Consider the following 19,974-nt stretch of genomic DNA (forward strand, 5'->3'; position numbering starts at 1 on the left):
AAAAGGAAGATCCGATTACCGGAGGTTAATTGAGATCTGCGGGCACCGGTAGTTTGACTGTACTTTTCTGGCCTTCGACCTTTAGCGACTTACAGCTATTTGCGTCTGGCGCTTCCCAACTCGGTCGGGCCTACGATCTTGGTACATTAACATTTAACTTGGCGAAGATCCGATTACCGGAGGTTAATTGAGATCTGCGGGCACCGGTAGTTTGACTGTACTTTTCTGGCCTTCGACCTTTAGCGACATACAGCTATTTGCGGCTGGCGCTTCCCAACTCGGTCGGGCCTACGAAACTTGGCGCTTCCCGGCTTGGCCTACTTGGCCGCCTTGGCACCTCACACTTTAACTTGGCACTTCCCAGCTTGGCCTACTTGGCAGCCTTGGCACCTCACACTTTAACTTGGCGCTTCCCGGCTTGGCCTACTTGGCCGCCTTGGCACCTCACCTTTACCTAAGTTGGCGTTTCCCAGCTTGGCCTACTTGGCCGCCTTGGCACCTCACACTTTAACTTGGATCGAGTCCGTTTATGTACCGGATTCGTATTTCACAGTGTCCCCACACGGCGCTCACTGCGGGGTACACCTTCCTGCCCTTAAGTCCTCTGAACGCCACCCCTAGATCATGTCCGTCCACTATATAACCCAACGTCCCCTTGTCCATGTCCAAGACGACTAAGAGCGAGTCTGGTATTATGAAGGTGTCGTCGGGCTCCAGGAAGGCGGGGTAGGTTCTGCCCGCGTGGTTCTTGCCGTCGTGGTAGAGCTTACTCCAGCCCAGGTCCCAGACCCAGGACTCGGTGTTGTTTCCCACCAGGGCCGTGTAGCCCACCGAATGCAGCGGCGCGTCGCCCGTGGCCACCCCGACCACGGCGTGGGACCCCCTCTGGCGCATGGCCCAGCTGACCTCCCACACGTGCAGTCCCCACGTGTAGCCCACCCGGCCGCGGATGGCGTCCGTGCTCTGCGCCACGGGGTGCCGGTGGAACACCAGCTTGTTGTCGTCCTTGACGAAGATGTTGAGCGAGCGGTTGTCGTTGTTCCAGGAGTGCTGCACCTGGATGTCCGGGCCGGCGGGAGGCATGTCCAGCAGCCGGTCCAGCCGAGAGGGCTTGGTGTGCTTCGGGGGCATGGCAGACACCAGGGTATTCATCTGGGCGGGTTGGGTGGGGTGGGGAACACGTCGGCTTGCTGCACAGGCGGGGGCAGGATCGGCTGCTGCGCCCGCTGGGCTGAGGCAAACGTGGGGGGAATGGGGGGGGGGGGATTTCCAGAGCCCTCAGACGAGCCTCCACTGATCTGCTAGCATCTAGCAGGGACAGCAGAATGGCTCTTAACGACCCGGGCAGGATCGGCTGCTGAGCTAGCTGGGCTGAGGCGAACATGGGGGGAATGGGGGGGGGGGGGGGGGGGGGGTTTCCAGAGCCCTCAGACGAGCCTCCACCGATCTGCTAGCATCTAGCAGGGACAGCAGAATGGCTCTTGACGACCCCTGTCGGCTCGGCGGAGCTGCGAATGGGGCCGTTTCCGCTTCCGGGGTGGCAGCCTGGAGGTCAGTGCGACCAGCAAGAACATGGCGTAGAACATGGCGTCTCACGGCGGCCCCGCGGCCTGCATTACCCCGACGACTCCCAGCTCTCAGGGCAGCTTCCTCTTCTGGTCTTCGTCCGCGGCCTCTCGCGCGTCCGCGCCGAGCGGCCTCTCCCTCCGGCTCGTTGCGCGCGTTCTTGGGCGTCCACGGGCACGCGGTGCTTCGTCTTCTGCTCTCCTCCCACGGGCCGTCGCAGTGGAGCGCGCGCCAGGCCTTCTCATCGCGGCTACGTTGGCATCCTGTGGCACGCCCGCTCCGCCGGTGTCCTCAGACGTCTCAGGAGGCAAATACGCTCCGTGGCCGATCCGGAACAGGGTATCGTTGTTTAAGCTGTCGTCGCTGTCCATGGACTGCTCTGGCTCGGGATCCAACATACCAGGAGTGGAGTGGGGGGCGTTGAGAGATCCGCGGGGATCATCCACGGGTAAAGAGGACTTGTGGGTGCTGATTCGGTCTGCAGATATGGTGCAAAGCAACGCAAAACAATGCTTCGGAGGACGGCTTCAGGGGAGATGGACTGCCGTGAAGCTAGCTGCTGCTATGATCGGCCAGAGAGAGAGAGGTGACGTAGAACCCTTGCTATATATATGAGAATTAACTGACGTCATATCTGACATCATTGCAGACGTCATACTTGGACTTTGACTGACCACGTCATACTAGAACTTGACTGACGTCAGGGGGTGATCGGGTTATGCACGAGTGGCCTTCTGCTTGAAATTTGGTCTGGAGACCTCACCACAATCTCACCATTATTGATCCTTTCAGAGAGGTAAATAAATCAGTCAACAGTCAATCATGTGCAGCATTTGGTGTCGGCCACAGCTTGGCATAAAGACTAATGCGTTTGTGGAACAGTTGAGTCGTCAGAAAGTTGCGTCAGACGTATCAAAGTGACTGTGCAGAATTTGACCTTGTTTGGAGTCTGGCTGTGACTCAGTGACTGTGAAGTTAGGCCAGATTAACTGGCACAACTCAGACGGTGCTCGCTCACAACCTACAGGCTCCCACACAAAAAATCCTTTGGCTCCCACACAAAAAAATCCTTTTGATGTTTAAACAGTAACACTTCCTTTTACAGACCCATAATTACTAAGTATTTCCCTGGTGAATATTGGGTAATTACCAACGGTAAATAGGTAGGTAAATATATGGTAAATTATATTATTGGGTAATAATGCTATTATTAATCATCCATATCACATTAGAGCAGAGGTATTCAATTCAAAGAGGTCCAGTTAGAGAAAGTTTCCTTGAACAAAGGTCCGGAACATTGTAAGGTCTAACTTGCATTATGATTCAGTGTAATATATTGAAGTAGCCTACAATAGTAATAATAAAGTAATAATAAAGAAATGTAGATTATCTGCCTACCAATACTGCCGTCGCAGGTTCGCACCCCCATGTTACCTCCAGCTTGGTCGGGCATCACGATTGGCTGGTGTCAGTGGGTGGGAAGCTGGATTGGGTGTATGTGTCCTGGTAGCTGCACTAGCGCCTCCTGTGGCCGGTCTGGGTGCCTGGTCAGGGTGGTGCGAATAGCGTGATCCTCCCACGTACGGTAACACTTTACAATACTGGTGCAAACATGTGCATGAATGCATGCTTAACTCATGATGAATTAAGCCATTAATTGATGCTTACCGCATCATCAACTAATGAAAGGTATGTTTGATGAACACACCGAGTCATATATGAATTACTATTAATTAAGTAGGCTATGCCTATATCATCATAGTTAATTCCTCATCAACACATACATTAACACACTGTGTTCAATAATACCGTAATTCATGTGTTAATTACCACTATCGACATCCAGCTCCCTGCAACCGGAACTTTAGCGTTACCAGACCGCAATGCCGATAGCCCACAATCAGAACCAGCTGAGCGAGGCGGTGTGCAGCGTGTCAGGGACCGGCTGGATCTAACCTCTCCCAGCCATTACCTCGTTCATCATGGGCATTCCTTCCTCTTCGAAGCTTGGTCCACTGCAGGGACACAGAACATGTGGCCGGTGTTTTGTGCCTATCTTACCGGGTGTCTAAATGCACGACCCAGCAGGCCAGCCACCCCCTACCACTACCCAGGCTAAGAGCCTCTCTCCCGGCCCGACACCCAGGGCAGCCCCTCTACTACCACGGGTAAACCCAGCCCCACGTGACCTGCTCTCAGACCTGTTGACTAGTGAGCAGGGTCTGTCTGAGAGCAGGTCACTGGGGGCTGGGTTTACTCAGGCTACCACCACCCAACCCCTACCCGCCCTGCCCCTCACCTTGCCTGGGTCCCACACCTCCGGCCGAGAGCCCTTCAGAACCTCTTAGCCGGGTACGGCTATTTCAGCAGCTGTAGCTATCATTCCGATGTTGCTGCTCTGATATAGGCTATGCGTGTAGTAGCCCGCCTTGGTAGCCCCGAACCAGACCAACTCCAACACATTCTCTGACGTTGTATCCACTGTGCATCTCCAACAGACATCAAACACTGGATGTATGTCTGCAGGCTCTATATGCCAAGAACCACATATATATGTATGAGTTAAGTGTTGTGCCTCACAAGTGCCTATATCATTATGTATGAATTAATAGTTATGTGCCACAGATAGTAAAGTCACAACATACTTATGTATTAATTAATTGTTTTGTGCCACATATTGTAAAGTCACGACATAATGATATCCTCACAAATCATTAGCTAATGTAGATGGATGCTGATCATGAAATCACTTTTATACAGTATAGCAACACAATTGCATGCATTCCAGTTATGAGAACAATTCAAAATATATAGGTAATCAGTGAAGACCATCATTGGAGTTATAAAAGCACATTTATTTATCAAGTTTGTGAACATGTCCATTCTGCCCTGGAGCAAGGACTCGCTCTCCAGTGCCCCTTGTCTGTATCAGCTGGGGGGAAACAACCTGGCCTCTCCCCTCTCCTCCCCACGGCCCGCGTTGCTCGATCTCTCCAGCGGGTCCAACTCCAACTTCCAGCTCTCGTCCTTTTTCACTTGTGTTGCTCGTCACTTCCTGAACCAACGTGACTGTAGCGACAGGTCTCCACCATGCACGCACACACAACAAACAAGCTAGCTAAGCCACAAGCTAGCTAAATTGCTAAAGCTAAATTGCTACGGCTAGCTACCTGAAACTCTAACAAACCCGCTCGTTCCTCTTGCGATTGGTATCCATTCGACACTGCCACCACCACTGTGACCGACTCTTAGGCTTTGCAGTTTGTACTCTTCGTAGAATAAGAACACGGAGGCTGCTGTTGATATTTGCAAAACGACCACCACCTTGTGCAAACCAGCTAGTTGGTCTCGACCACGAGAATAAGTGTCAAGAAAGACATGGCACACAAACAATTACTTCTGTTGCCTCAGCCTGCCATCAAAAATAAAAGCACGCAGAGCTCAGTATTGCGTAGCTGGTTACAACATGAATTTCGACTTTTATTCTGAAAGTCTTGGCCGGAAACAATATGTTTTCTTGTGGCTACCTTGACAGTGGCCCAGTAATAGCACGCTCACACACGCTTTTAGCCTATTTCGGATTACCAGGGGCAAATCCCAAAGATACATGCAGCGGATGCCAGATTGGGTAAACCCATGGGCAAGCCTCTTTTAGGCTACTGTCAATTTGAGTTTACCCGTGAGCACCAAGCATCAATCACTCGATCAGCCTGAGCCACGAGAGGAACCTCCATAAAATAGCGTAGCCTACACTACTACACTAGTAACAAGTAATCACAATGGTAGCCTACTGATAGTATCATAGACTACAGCACAGCTGCTGAAATCGCCGTAGCCGGCCGGCAAACACACGCTTCGGAACATAGGACCCGGGGAACATAGGGATGACCCCTTCACAGTCATACATATAGCGCCAGTGTCCCCGCCAGGCCACCACCACTGACAAACTACCGTAAACGGCAGAGGCGACTCCGCTGCACCCCGAACGCCTCTCTTTCCAGCCAGCTAGGCACCGGTCAAATAAAGAGAACTCTCTTTCCCCGAAGTCGAGTATGTTTCCCCTGAGATGTCGCTCGGACATAGCCTGGTAAACCAGCCCGTCACGTGAACTCACATTTCATTTGGAAATGAAATGTGAGTTCACGTGACGGGCTGGTTTACCAGGCTAGCTCGGACAAGGAGGAGCATGGCTAGCGCATCCCGTCTTCGTTATGCAACGGGGGAAACTCAATCGATTTCCCGGTTGCAGGTGACTGGATGGGTGGTGGTAGTAGGGGGGCTGCCCTGGGTGTCGGGCCGGGAGAGAGGCTCTTAGCCTGGGTAGTGGTAGGGGGTGGCTGGCCTGCTGGGTCGTGCATGGCCCATTTCCACCGCTGGTATCAACGCGGTAGACACACGGTAAGATAGGCACAAAACACCGGCCACAAGTTCTGTGTCCCTGCAGTGGACCAAGCTTCGAAGAGGAATGCCCATGATGAACGAGCTAATGGCTGGGAGAGGTTAGATCCAGCCGGTCCCTGACACGCTGCACACCGCCTCGCTCAGCTGGTTCTGATGTGGGCTATCGGCATTGCGGTCTGGTAACGCTAAAGTTCCGGTTGCAGGGAGCTGGATGTCGATAGTAATAATAATAATAATACATTTTATTTGGAGGCGCCTTTCAGAACACCCAAGGTCGCCTTACAGTGGATATAAAAACAGTTTCACGTAATAAGAACATATACATATTAAAAACAGGGCAAATTACAGCAGGAATAAAACATCGCTAAGAAGGAAGGAAAATGCAGATTGGTTGGGGAAAAGTGACATTAATAGTGGTAATTAACACATGAATTACGGTATTATTGAACACAGTGTGTTGATGTATGTGTTGATGAGGAATTAACTATGATGATATAGGCATAGCCTACTTAATTAATAGTAATTCATATATGACTCGGTGTGTTCATCAAACATACCTTTCATTAGTTGATGATGCGGTAAGCATCAATTAATGGCTTAATTCATCATGAGTTAAGCATGCATTCATGCACATGTTTGCACCAGTATTGTAAAGTGTTACCCCACGTACTACGTCCTGCCGGTGAAGCTTCCCCTGTCAGGTGAAAAGAAGCGGCTGGCAACTGCGCATGTGTCGCATGGTGCTAGTCTCGGCTCTACCCAGATCGGCAGAGGGTGAAGCAGCGAGCGGGGCAGCAGGGGAAAAAAATTGGCCAAGTACAATTGGGGAGAAAATGGGTATTTTTTTTGAAGAATAAAGAATAAAGAAAGAAATTTTCTTTTCTTATTTCAAGTAAAATATCCTTGGTTAATACATGTATTTCCGTTTTCTTTGTGGCTGATGATGCTGATAGGTATTGGCTTTATTTCTTCCACAAAACTCTTCTTTTTGTTTCCCCTCAAGGATAGGTACACTCATACATGTACTCCTAACCCCTCCTTCAGCAAATATTTTATATTAGCAACATAGTAGGCTATTACAAACTATTACATGATTGAAGGCTTGAAGAGGCTGTGGTCACTCGAGTTTTGTGACATCAAAGTGGGGTCACAAGCCAACAAAGGTTGGTAACACATTAAATTATTAACTCTTTCATGTTTTTCATGTTTTACTTTGCCTTTATATCAGTCATGAACAACAGAAAACACATGGGCACAACCACGACAAAGAAAAACAAGGGAGGATATGAATGAGGAATTCAAACTTTTATCGAACAAGATTCTGCTCTTGACAGTCACTGGCAGTACGTTTCTCATAATGGGACTCCAACAAAAATAGCCATGGGTAGCCATTCAAAATAGTATGTGCATAATATAGTATGTGTATTACTTTGTCAAATGCGATGCGGCTTGCGTTGTGTTGACGGCACTGGAAGTAACCCATGTTAAGGGGTTGCCCAGGGGTGGCTAAAGCGTCATGGTCAACCCAAACATACCTGAGGTCTTTCGACTGAGGGCCTGGTATGATCAGAAGGGCAACACTCTAAACAGCCACTCCCTGACAGATACAAGGGGCTCTATATTCCCAAAAGCGCTAATTTAGCATTTGTGCTCGTTTAACGCCGTGCACAATGCAAATTGGGGGCGGACACAAGCGCAAGCCTGTGATAATTGTACTGGGCATTGGCTGCCACAAGCCAAAGCAGGCGTTTCAGCGCTAAAATGTGGTGATAGATGGCATTATGCTATCGTCAGCAGCGCGCAATTACTTTGCGCTAAGAGCTTTGAAAAGGACCTCTTGCGTGCAAATACCTCTCTGCGCTGGGTGCGCTGCACGGAGATTACGGCTGCGCTCCCAGCGCAGAGAGGTATTTGCGCAGTGGAAAGTGGAATTCCTTTTGGATATGTCATTACGCACAGCCTTGCCACGCCAAGACATCAAATTATGCTGCTAAAATTGGGTATTAGCAGATAATTCAGTGAAGCAATCAACTATAACTCACTGAGAAACCTTTATCACATCGCAAAGAGGGAAATGAATTGAGAAAACTTGTTGGACAATGGACATAGGCTATTTACCTTCATAAGTCGGAGGGTCGTTGGCACCACAGACGATCTGTCAATAAGCTCTCTCTGTCCTCGCACGAGTGAGTACACTCTATTACGCATGGAGAGAATTACAGCATATTGCATGCCTCGCGCAAACAACCCTTGTGTCTGAATCTGATTGGTTTTGATTGACGTAATGCCCAGCCTTGCCTGGCCATGCCTGTGAATAATTCTGGTAGTTAAGACCGCCCAAATCCCGTTTGCGCCAGCATTTTGGGGCACAGATGATTTTGGCACGGCTCTAATTGGCGCTTGCGACACCTGCCGTGAACCTTTTCGCATCCCGGCCGAGAATTGCATCCCGAACATATTTCGGGGTTGTTTTAACTTAGAAATCAGGGATGTCACGTCTACCAGACAGTTGCATTTCTGTATAAATGATTACAAGTATGCTCCCGTGAGGTGGGGATGCTTTTTTTGCTGATTGGCAGGGGAGCAAAACTCAGCAGAACACCTGGCGGATGGCGCAAGGTGGAATGCTATCTTCCCTGCATTAAGGCACGCGCAAACAGGTGCGCAAAGTGCTATTAGGGGATAACGCCTGTCGGAAGATAGAGCCCAAGGTCAGCGGAGCAAGGGTCAACTGGAAAACACTGAACAACATGATGTAACCACAGATAATGGCATGCCCCACAATGGTCAAGTGATGTCCACTGATGATGTGGATGACTTGGCATGAGTTTGTGCACAATAACAAAAACGTGTCCCCATGGTGCATCTTTTCCAGAGTCTCCACTCTAGAAATCGAGTGCGCAAATGAATATGCATCATACTGTGTTAGGAAAATCAGCCAAAACCCAGTGTGAATGCTTCTACAACTCATCCTTGATAGTGTGGCAAAGAATCCATGTCCGTGATATAGACAGACATCCATCTTCAATCGTTCACATGGTCCAAGGCAAAGAATAGAGGGCAAGTTCTTCCAGTACTTATACGTATAGAGGGAAATTCAAGCATGTTGGATATAGTTTACAATACCGTGTAGTGTATGGCTAGCCGTGACCAAGATAAGAGCTTAAAATAAAGGCAATGAAATTACCCTGAACATAGCCATTAAGGTAATATGACATAACTTAGGGCGTTTTCACACATGCCTAGTTTGGTTCCTCCTATCAGACCAGACACAGTGATACTGTGCTACATCGTTTTGTTCGGGACTGGTGTGTGTAGGATGCATATGGTGTGTCTGTCATTAGACCGCTCTGAAATCCCCAAATCTGAACTGATTGCTGTCATTCCACTTGCTGTGTATCCACAAGATCCCAGCTGACATATTAACAAGCGGTAATTTGGCTCCATTTGGTAAAAATAAAACAAAATGTCTGCCCATAGGCTATTAATGGAGACACATATGACCACCTGAAAATAATAAAATAATAAATAGCCTGATGAAGAGGCTGCAATCAATCTTATCACAGAAGTAGCTGGCTCGGATGAGACCATGCCTCCTTGCCATTTGCCATAGACGCAAAGTAGCCTATAATGTTAAATAGCTGACGACTGCAATCATGCAAAAAAGATCTCCCCCCAAATGCAGTTTCACCAGTCACCAAATCATGATGTGAAGAATGAAGATGTTGTTTTTAACCTGTTGTTTTTTAAGATAGTTTAATCCAAAAATATGCTAGGCTTTCTGCATTTGGGTCGGATGGAGTTCGGAAACACGTTCACACCACAAACAGACCGTACTAAAACCAAAAAGAACAGCGAAATCTCTTGAAATTTTTTCTCCCTTTAGTTCATAATTCCATCTATGGTGTGGAAGGTGTACGAGGTACCAGGTGTCATGGCACTCTATTTTACACTTTTTGGACATTTGGAAGGTCTACTGGTCACTGCACAAATTAAAATCATATTCAGTTTATTCAGTGACCTAACAAGAGCAAATTACCATCAATGTTCTTCTCAAGACTCAAGAAAACATATTTCTTTCCATAGATGTTGATCCAGAGAATAGTGTGCTCTGTATGGAGATTTTCAAAATCCCTGGTGGGCTCCTAGGTTAGAATCCTGGGTCCTCAGGAAAATGCAAAATGCAAAATGTTGTGCTTTTATCCACCCTGGTAACAGTAAGTTTGAACAAGAGCATTAAGCCACTTGACAATATGTAGCCTATATGTGATATGATGGGTGTTATGCATTCTGCTGTGTTTTGTAACCAATAGCCTATATGTGGGATATCTGCAGGCATGTCGTGCATATAATTTGGTGTCATGTTTTATACCATGTTTTTATTTATTTCTTTGCTATGTTTATTCTATATTTTATTTTATATTTTTATGTATATTCCATATTCTATGTTTATTCTATTCAACCTTCCCCACACATGTAAATTAGCCTCTGGCTATAATTTGCTGTATTTACATTTATTGTAAATGTTCATTAATATGCTCTGTCCCTGTTAAATAATCTTAATAAAATATAATAATATAACCCCTTTAGCTGGCATTCATCTCCCATAGCCAACTATAATACAATTATAGTATTATAGTTATAGTATTTAAAATAGTCTACAATTATTTCCCCCCTGTAGCCTACATGCATCTGTCAGCTCCCATCTCCCTCCCTCAGGAACAAATAAAGAGGGGGTAATGGGAAATTAATTGAGAAAACTTGGACAATGTAGCCTACTTGCATTATTATTATCAATCAAATGTCCCTGTTTCCCGGTTGGAAACATGTTTCTATTTTCCAGTCAAAGAACCCGAATTGCATCAATTAAATGCTGCAAATCACAGATATCTGCAATGCTTGTTGTCATGTGATGGTTGTTGTGAGATGTCCAAATTATGCATGGAGAGAATTACAGCATGCATTGTGCAAACTGTATTAAACGGAATGTGAGACTGCACATGCATGCGCACACACAAACGATTATTGACTGTCAATGACAAGGATAGTGAACCAGAGCTCACTTCTCTCACTGAACAAGAGAGAGTGGGAGGAGGGTGAAATCAAGAGAAAATGTGCTGTTCAATTGTTAAAATGTGTTAAATGTGTGTGAAATGGAGTTAAAAAAGGAAGGGGGACATTTATTTTTCTAAAATTAAAGCACTTTATTTTAAGATGCACATTTCGCCAAAAGCTTTCTGTTATGTAGGCCTATGTTATTTTTAAATGGAGCCCCTATTTTGCTTGAAAAGTGAAAATAACTAAATTATTATATTATAATCCATAATGTGAAAACTGACAATAAACAGTGTTAAAGTTGATTTGATTTAAAAGCCCGTTGTTGACTACATACGTTGATACTATTAGACTACTTCAGTATATATGGCACTGAATCATAACACAAGTTATAGATATAGTGTAGAATAGATGTTCTCTGAAACATTGCATATGATGACAGTGTTCTGGACCTTTGCTTGAGGAAATTTTCTTTAGCTGGACCTCTTTGAATTTTAATTGAGTACCATTTGGTACTAAACATAATATGCTAGCTTGTCGGGAAGGGGGCTAAATAACGCTCCAAACATAGGTAAAATTTTGGCGACTATTTCAAAGGGGTCCCTTGACCTCTCAGATCAATTTATCTGAATGAAAACTGGTTCAATGGGTACCAGTGCCACAATCCTCCCCTTTAGAGATAAGGTAGGGTTTTTCACAGCCTAGCATTAATAGCTTGTGGATTGATTTCTTCTGTTGTTGCTCATCACATTTTGTCTCAACAAATGTGTTATGCATGCAAATACTTCTGATGAGTAAGGGGGGAGAAAATGTTGGCAATCTGCTTTTGGGTATTTTTCAGAAATGTTTTTGTATGTGGATGGATTAATAATTTCCCTTAAACTCAAGTTCACATGCTCTGTTAAAGAAATAAAAAAATATATAATATAAAAACCATATAGGGAAATACATCATCTTAGTCTCGTGTGTTGATCAGAGTTGTGATTAAAGCGTTGGGATGGGCCCCAGAAGATTTTCACATTTCAAAGTGAGCTGCGGCATCCTTATGTTTGGGATGCAGGGGATGCTTCCAAAAGTCTGGAAATCTGCCTCCGGGAACCCTCTAATGTAGCCTGCATTAGAGGGTTCCCGGAGGCAGATTTCCAGACTTTTGGGATCTCATTGCTAATAAGGCTGAGGTAAAAAATCTGAGACAATGGCTCTGCAATGTAATCATCAGCAAGCTTAAGAAAGGATCAAGTTGATCAGTAAACAATAAGTAATATATTGCCCAAGACTGCCTGTTACTAGGGAAAGTAATATATTACAGTAATAATATTACTGAGTATTACTGCCCAACACTGCTGGTTACTGGGAAAGTAATATATTAAATTAATTATATTACTGAGTAATGTATCACTGCCCAACACTGTTGGTTACTGGGGAAAGTAATATATTACAATAATAATATCACAATATATTACTGCCCAATGCTCATAACAGAGAGAGGAGCGGCTGTCTGTATGTGCTCCCTGGCTGTACATCAGTCTCATGGAATATCGCATGTGGAACTTGGAAGTGAGCGAGGAAGTAGGGCTGAAGTGGTAAGTTCTGGAAATGTGTTTTATTCCAGCATCGGTTGTACTATGAACCAAGTTACGGTAGCAGTAGCACACGCAGCCTGCTAATGTTAGCTAACGTTAATGTTAGCTAATGTTAGCCTAGCAGAGCTGGCTTTCACAGGCATAAGAACAACTGATACCTTTTAGCTGGAATAAAGTAACGAAGGCACACATTTTCAGAGCTTGCCAGTTATTTCAACTTACTTGCTCTCCCTTTTGTTTGGTCCCTGTAACCTAACATTAGCACAAGCATTGGCCAAGTTAGCTAGCTAACGTTTGCTGTTTGTCACCAAGCCTGTGTTGCTAGCTGACGTTACGTTGTAAGTTCAGCAACTGTGTCGGCTGGGTCGGACTGGTACTAAAAAACACCCCTGGACTTTTCTACCCAGACCAGCCCACCTCAACCAGCCCGCAGTGTGGATACTCCACAACCCCCGCCCCATCGACGCACAAACACAAGAGCCCTTAACACCACCACTTATATGCATAAATGAATGGATACTGTAGGCTGCTGTAACCAGGGGCATCATGCAAGCCAAAATTCTGAGGGGGCAAAATTCGGTGACGACCAAAGGTCTTCACTGACCTGAGGTCGCAGCCGGATTTTTTTGGCTGTTTTTCTAAAATGTTGGTCGTTTGAAGCTCCCTATGGCCAGTCCGACTATGTGTGTCGGCTGTGTCCCTACTGGGAGCCAGTAGGGACTATTTTATTACGTGGAACATTATGATTTATGAATAACAGCCATTTAAATTGGAGTTGTTAATTCCTTTCATATTGCCATACTTGGTAACAGTTTTATAAAAGCAATAGCTCACTTCAGGCCGTGATATATGTTCATTATACCACATCTAAGGGGAAGCGCGACCCTTAGGTGTGGTATAATGAACGTGAGAGCTATTGCTTAATTAGAACATAGTGTTAGTGAAGCTGGACTCTCTCTCACTCAAAGTAATCACATTACTGCTAGTATCTATGCTACTTAAGAGATTGATTTATTATTTTATGGTACATATTTTTTGATCCCGGGGCAGGCATTGTATGCAATCAAAGCAAATGTCTAGGCCTATTTCTATTCTTGCAGAAGGCTAGCCAGCAATTCTAGTTATGCTGCATAAAATAGGGCAAAACGAGATGACTTGTTAACCTAAATGATCTGTAGTGAGATGTGTGGTGGGTTTGACACATACAGCACAGGATGAAGCTGGGCGATGTCACAGGGAAGTCTGACTCACACGCCACTATAAATCTCAGAGGCTCAGAAGACACTGCACCAAACACCTGCAGACTCACATCAGAACATCCAAGGGCCGCTGTCCATAACCCCAAAACCCAAAGACAATTGAGAACTCCATGAGACAGAGGCTGACCAGGAGCAGAATTCTAGAGGATCAGTGGACCTAAAGTTTTGATCTTCTGAAGACCACAGAAGGGAAACTTTTCAACGCATGCATCAGTTGAACAGCCAGGTCTGTCCAGAACCACACCGGAAGAGTCCAGAACCAGACCAGTAGAGTCCAGAACCAGACCATAACAGTCCAGAACCAGACCAGAACAGTCCAGAACCAGACCAGAACAGTCCAGCTGTGACCAAAAGTCGCTGTGATCATGGCTTCAACAGGAAATCTGTCCAAACTGACGGTGAGAGAAGCTGCCGTTGTGTTTCAGATCTGATTTCTATCAGATTTCTACTCTTCTCTTTCTGTCAGAATTCACAGGAATGTAGTACTAAAAGTCAGTGGTGGAAAGTAACTGAGCTGTTAACAACTCGTAGACGATTGAAATGTGACACATTACATGCTGCTTTTTGTAAGCTGTAAAAAAAAGAAAAACAATCTTTAACAATGTGTTGTGTTTTAAAAGCTTGTTATATTGATTGTGTCAAATTCGCTACCTGAAAAGTGACTCAAGCTGTCAAATAAATGTAGTGGAGCAGAAAGTATATATATATATATATATGCTGGAGCAGAAAGTATATTTCCTTCTGGAATGTAGTCGAGTGGCAGTACAAAGTAGCATCAAATGGAAACTCAAGTAATGCACAGTACAAGTACCTCTAGTACAGCACTTGGGTATTTTTACTTAGTTACTTTCCACCTCTGGAAACAGAAATTTCATCTTGTTGCTTTTTTTTCTCAGGCTTCATGTGTGATGATGATGATGATTATGATGATGATGAAGGAGATGGACGCAATGCCAAAGGCTCATCATGAGAAACCGGGCAGCCAATCAAAAGCCTCCCTGAAGACGAGCATCCAATCAAAAACCTCCATGAAGAGCACCAGGCAGCCATTGAAGCCGACCAGTGTGTCTCTGGAACTGGTCCCTCTGCAGCTGGACCCCGAGGTGCTGCTCCCCAGCCACACCCTTCGACCGCTGGCTAGCTTCTCGCTCTCGCCCTGGACCTACAAGTGAGTGTGTGTGTGTTGCTCATTGCAGAGATGTCCTCAAAGACTTCAGACTTGACTTGGACTTGTCAAGTCAAGTCAAGTCAAGTTTATTTATATAGCCCTAATTCACAAGTCCCAAGACTTGAAGGTTTGGGACTTGTGAACAATCTTTATTTTTCTTTATTTCCTTTTTTTGGTGCATTGCCATTAAGGAAATGTCTACTAATGTCATCTCTAATCATTGCTGCTACTGCAAATTCTAATACCGGTAGATAAGGAGTGAGGATAATACAGTACATGCTTTGAATTCCTTCATTTGAGCTATATGCAGTGCTCTAAGCAGACCGGATGACATGCAGCAGATAGAACGCTCATCCATAGGGACTTGAGACTTGACTTTGAATTGACTTATTACTTGGTATCAAATATAATTAGTTATGTTACTTTATTATATTACTTTAGCTAACCCCGTTCAGAAAAAGTGATGTACAACTTGTTTAGCTCTCTTTTTAGAACTGAATCGACTTCATTGGAACAATAATTAACCTTAAAGGAGGAGTTAACAATCAGCCAAACTGCATACTTTTCATTTATTTGCCTACCTAGGACAAAAAACGTGACGTAGTCTCACTTAGCCAGAACTATCTCTACACTGTGTTTAGCCCTGTGCCAGCAATGGGGAAAGTACTGTAATGCTGTAATAACTGTAATAAAATTACTTTTTGGAAATTGTAAACCATTAGATTCAGATTCATTTATTAAGGACTGCACAACAAGTCGGCAGAATTTGCTTTCGGTACAGCAATTGTTAAGCACGTGAATATGTGTCAGCATGAGACATTACAGTACATAGACAGACATATGACAACATAAATACAGAACATTCAACATATACATTGCTGGAGAGGTATGCAGTGATATTTCAGAGGTGAGTGGAGTTCAGAAACCTGATGGCAGTGGGGAAAAAACTACATTACATTGCTAGTTACTTGAAAAAATAATAAAATTACAGTTGAACATAGGAGCGTAGTAAAAAAAGCAAGCGGGAATTCGCAATAGCTGCAACCAGATATGCAAATTTCCATTGTGATGTCACTCCATTGTGAAATCCCCTCCTTTTTTACCCAATTAGCGCACGCACGCACGCACGCACGCACGTCGCACGCACGCACGTCGCACGCACGCACGTCGCACGCACGCACGCACAGACACACACACACACACACACACACACACACACACACACACACACATCTGACCTCCTAGGCCGAAAACATGTGCCCCCACTTCATGTCCTTTCTCCCAGTCTCACACTTTTATCGATATCTACAGTTTCGGAAGTTTATAAGATCTCATATACCTACATTTGCAGACATACCACAACATAATGCACTTGAAATGATCATTAATATTGAACCAGGATGTAGAATGTGACAAACCATGGGAGCCAGACTGCCTTGTGACCATTCTGGTGTCTACAAATGACACCATTCTGAACCCCAGCAGTGACAAATGGCCAGTATATATGGGTACCGTGCTGGCCAAAAAACATATTTTATGATTTTGGAAATCTGATGCTGTCCCTTCATTGAGATGTGGTTGAGAGAGTTGGGTGAGATCCTTCATTTGGAGAGGCTTAGATTCAAGATTGCAGGAAGGAGCAAAGTGTTCGATAAGGCATGGGGACCAGTGTTGTGTCACTTAAAGGAGAATTTCGGTTTTTTTGAACCTGGACCCATCTCCTGGCATTAATTATGATTTGGCCACTCACCCAGCGATCTCCGCGGCGTTTCTGGCCGTCCTAGCGTTGTTTTGAGATCAATAGCGTCCAAGTCAGTTGTAAAATGGAGCTGATTTGGGGCCAAGTGTGAGCCTGTCTTTCCTGCATCTAAATAGCTATTTTTATTCCCGTTTTCGCCAAATATCGTCATAATCTGATCCCTCAAGAACCACCAGAGTGATATTTCGCCAAAGGCTGTTTCCTGGAGTCGCACAGGGATCAAATTACCTCAAACGTGATCTCGGTCACCAAGTCTCGTGAAGTCCCGCGATACTTTCCTGTCGACTGGCCAAGTACAGGTAGGACGCTTTGCGGTGGTGGTTTTAGCGTAACCTATGTGGGATTCGAAATAACGAAGGTTATGCCAAACCCGGCCAGAAACGCCGCGGAGATCGCTGGGTGAGTGGCCAAATCATAATGCCAGGAGATGGGTCCAGGTTAAAAAAAAACGAAATTCTCCTTTAAAGGGTCTGAAGGAGGGTGGAGGTGAGGCTTGACTTGAATATACTGTAACTGATACGTAGCTATATGATTTACACTTTTTTTTCCTTCCCTGATCTTGAACTGTTGGTTTAATGTCTTCCCCCCCAACATAAATGCCTCGCCCATTGATGTAGAATCCGTCAAAAGATAATTGTATGTTCTAAGCCGCATATTGTTGTTGTTCTTGTAACAAAAGAAAAGAAAAGACTTGAGACAATAAAAAATATTCTTAAAAAAAAGAAAATAAAAGGTGCCTGCTAAAGAGTGGTAAATCTTTTTTTTTTTGGTTAGAGTGCCCAATCAGTTTCATCAATTTCAATCAATCAATTTCAATCAGACTTGCCGAGATCATTGCCTGTTGCCAGTGGTGGAAAATAATGTACAGTACAGTACTGTACATTACTGCGATCCCCTAAAGTTAACGTACTTCTTCGTAAAGTTGTCATGTTTCCTCTCTAAAAATTGGATCTTTCCTTCCTAAATATGCCGTATTTCCTCCCTAAAGTTGCCGTGTTTCCTCCCTAAAGTTGCCATGTTTCGTTCCGCAGCTTCACAGAGGACAGCTCTGTGTTCCCATCAGGGCTGGCAGAGGCACGCTGCTCGCTGCGCGGCTGCCTGGACGCGCACGGCGAGGAGGACCTGAACCTGGAGTCTAAGCCTATCCTGCACCAGACGCTGCTGCTGCGCCGTGTGGGTGGGCAGAGCTACCACTACCGCCTGGAGACACGCCTCATCTCCGTGGGCTGCACCTGCATCCGGCCCGGAGTCCTGAGGCAGGACTGAATCACTGAGTTTAGCTGATTTAGTACCAACCCATTTTTAGTCTGCAGGAATGAGTCCTTTGTGGAATGAGTTTTTTGTTAGACGCCTGAAATCATCAATGCATCAATTTTATATTTATATAGTGCCAAATCATAACAAGAGTTATCTCAAGGTGCTGTACAAATAGTGCAGGTAGAAGATCAGGCTCTTTATATTAGACCCAACAATTGAAGCAATTCATGTGGCAATTGAAACAATTTCCCAACAAGGGCATGCACTTGGCAACGGCCGCAAGGAAATAAGTTCTGTGGTTAACACACATTTTTAGACCTTTGTGTTCAGCAAGATAATGTTCAGAAATTAACACTACTTTTATGATTTGATTAAGCGTTTTCTCGTGAGTCGCATTTACGCTTCAAAAGTCCTACAAGTGGTGTTCATTTCTGAAGATTATCTTGCTGAACAAAACATCCAAGTATCATAAACATTATTAAAGTGTACGTTAAAGTGTATTGTATGTAGTGTCAACATTTGTTAACCACAGAACTAATTTGAGGCATCTAACCAAATCCCATTGACTTCGAGACGAGGGAACTGGTCATCACTCATCCCTGCAGCTCTCTATAGACTTGCCTTTACAGATGCAGCAATCTTCAATTTGGCTGCCAGCCAAGATTGAAGAGAGATAAAACAGAAACCTAACTTAACATAATTTAACTTAACATAACATAGCTTAAACCAATCCAACCTCTTAATAAACAGTATAGATATAGATACGGGGGTACGGTGGTGCAGTGGTAAGCGTGCCCACCGCCCGGGTGGGGTCGTCAAAAGAGCCTTTCTGTGTGGAGTTTGCATGTTCTCCCGGTGCCTCCTGGCGGTTTCCTTCATATAGGAACCCCTTCACCAAAACATGCAATATCCTGGTTGCTAATGTGCTTCCTCCTCTGGTAGTTAAGGGCACCTGTTCGGAGGGAGGGGAACTGGTTGGAATAGCTTGAACCTCCCACGTGCTATGTCCTATCGGTGAAGCTTCCCCTGTCAGGTGAAAAGAAGCAGCTGGCTAACTGCCCATGTCTCGGAGGGAGCGTGATCGGCTCTCCCTGCTGATCGGCTCTCCCCAGATCAGCAGAGGGTGGAGTAGCAACCAGGATAAATAAATTAAATTAGCACTAATGGGGGATAAAAATGGGATAAAAAATCGGGAAAAAAATTGAAATAAAATTAAATAAAAATAAACAGTATAGATATAAGTTTCTCTAAACTGCAGGGGTCAGCAACCTAGGGCACGGGTGCCACCTCTTGCACGTGAAGCTGTGTGGCACACAGCGCACAGTGCACTCAATAAGTGCACAATTTTTTGATAGAAATGTTGAAATCCCCTACCAAAGACTTATTTAACAGCCATTTGCAGTTGCATGGCCTGTTATTTAGGATAATTACGGTAGTGACCCACCCTACTCTGCTTTTGATCGGCGGGCACGGTGGCGGAGTGGTAGTTCCGTCGTCTCACAGCTAGAAGGTCCTGGGTCCAATTCCTGTCGGGACGCTGTGGGTGTGTTCCTCCCATGTCTTCAGTGCCTACTCCCCAGGTGGGCTATCTCGTCGAAAGGGCCTTTCTGTGTGGAGTTTGCATGTTCTCCCCGTGCTCCCTGGGGTTCCTCCATATAACCCCCAACTAAAAACATGCAGAAGGTTGTCGTCTGACCAGCGGCGGTTCGAAGAAGTTGGTCCCCGGGTGCTTCACTGCAGCTGCCCACCGCCCCTGGCCTGACCATGGAGGAGGATGAGCCAGGATGGGTCAAACGCGGAGGACAAATTTCACCTCCAAAGCATGTGTGTGTGTACTGGCCGCCATGCACGTGTATGCATGCGACAGTGTTTGTGACAAACAAAGATGGGGTTTGTCCATCAGGTCTAATCTTTAATCTTTTTAAT

The 19,974-nt window shown here is 45.4% G+C and overlaps 1 pseudogene across 1 annotated transcript; it reads right to left on the reverse strand.

The window, feature by feature from the left end:
- Nucleotides 1-507: 507 nt before the first annotated feature.
- Nucleotides 508-1,152, reverse strand: LOC310771745 (SPRY domain-containing SOCS box protein 1 pseudogene; annotated as a pseudogene). The gene has a single exon. The product of its transcript is annotated as an SPRY domain-containing SOCS box protein 1 pseudogene (transcript).
- Between the last annotated feature and the right edge of the window lie 18,822 nt (nucleotides 1,153-19,974).

The sequence above is a fragment of the Poromitra crassiceps genome (assembly GCF_964638095.1).
Source record: "Poromitra crassiceps genome assembly, contig: HAP1_SCAFFOLD_1156, whole genome shotgun sequence".
Taxonomy (NCBI): domain Eukaryota; kingdom Metazoa; phylum Chordata; class Actinopteri; order Beryciformes; family Melamphaidae; genus Poromitra; species Poromitra crassiceps.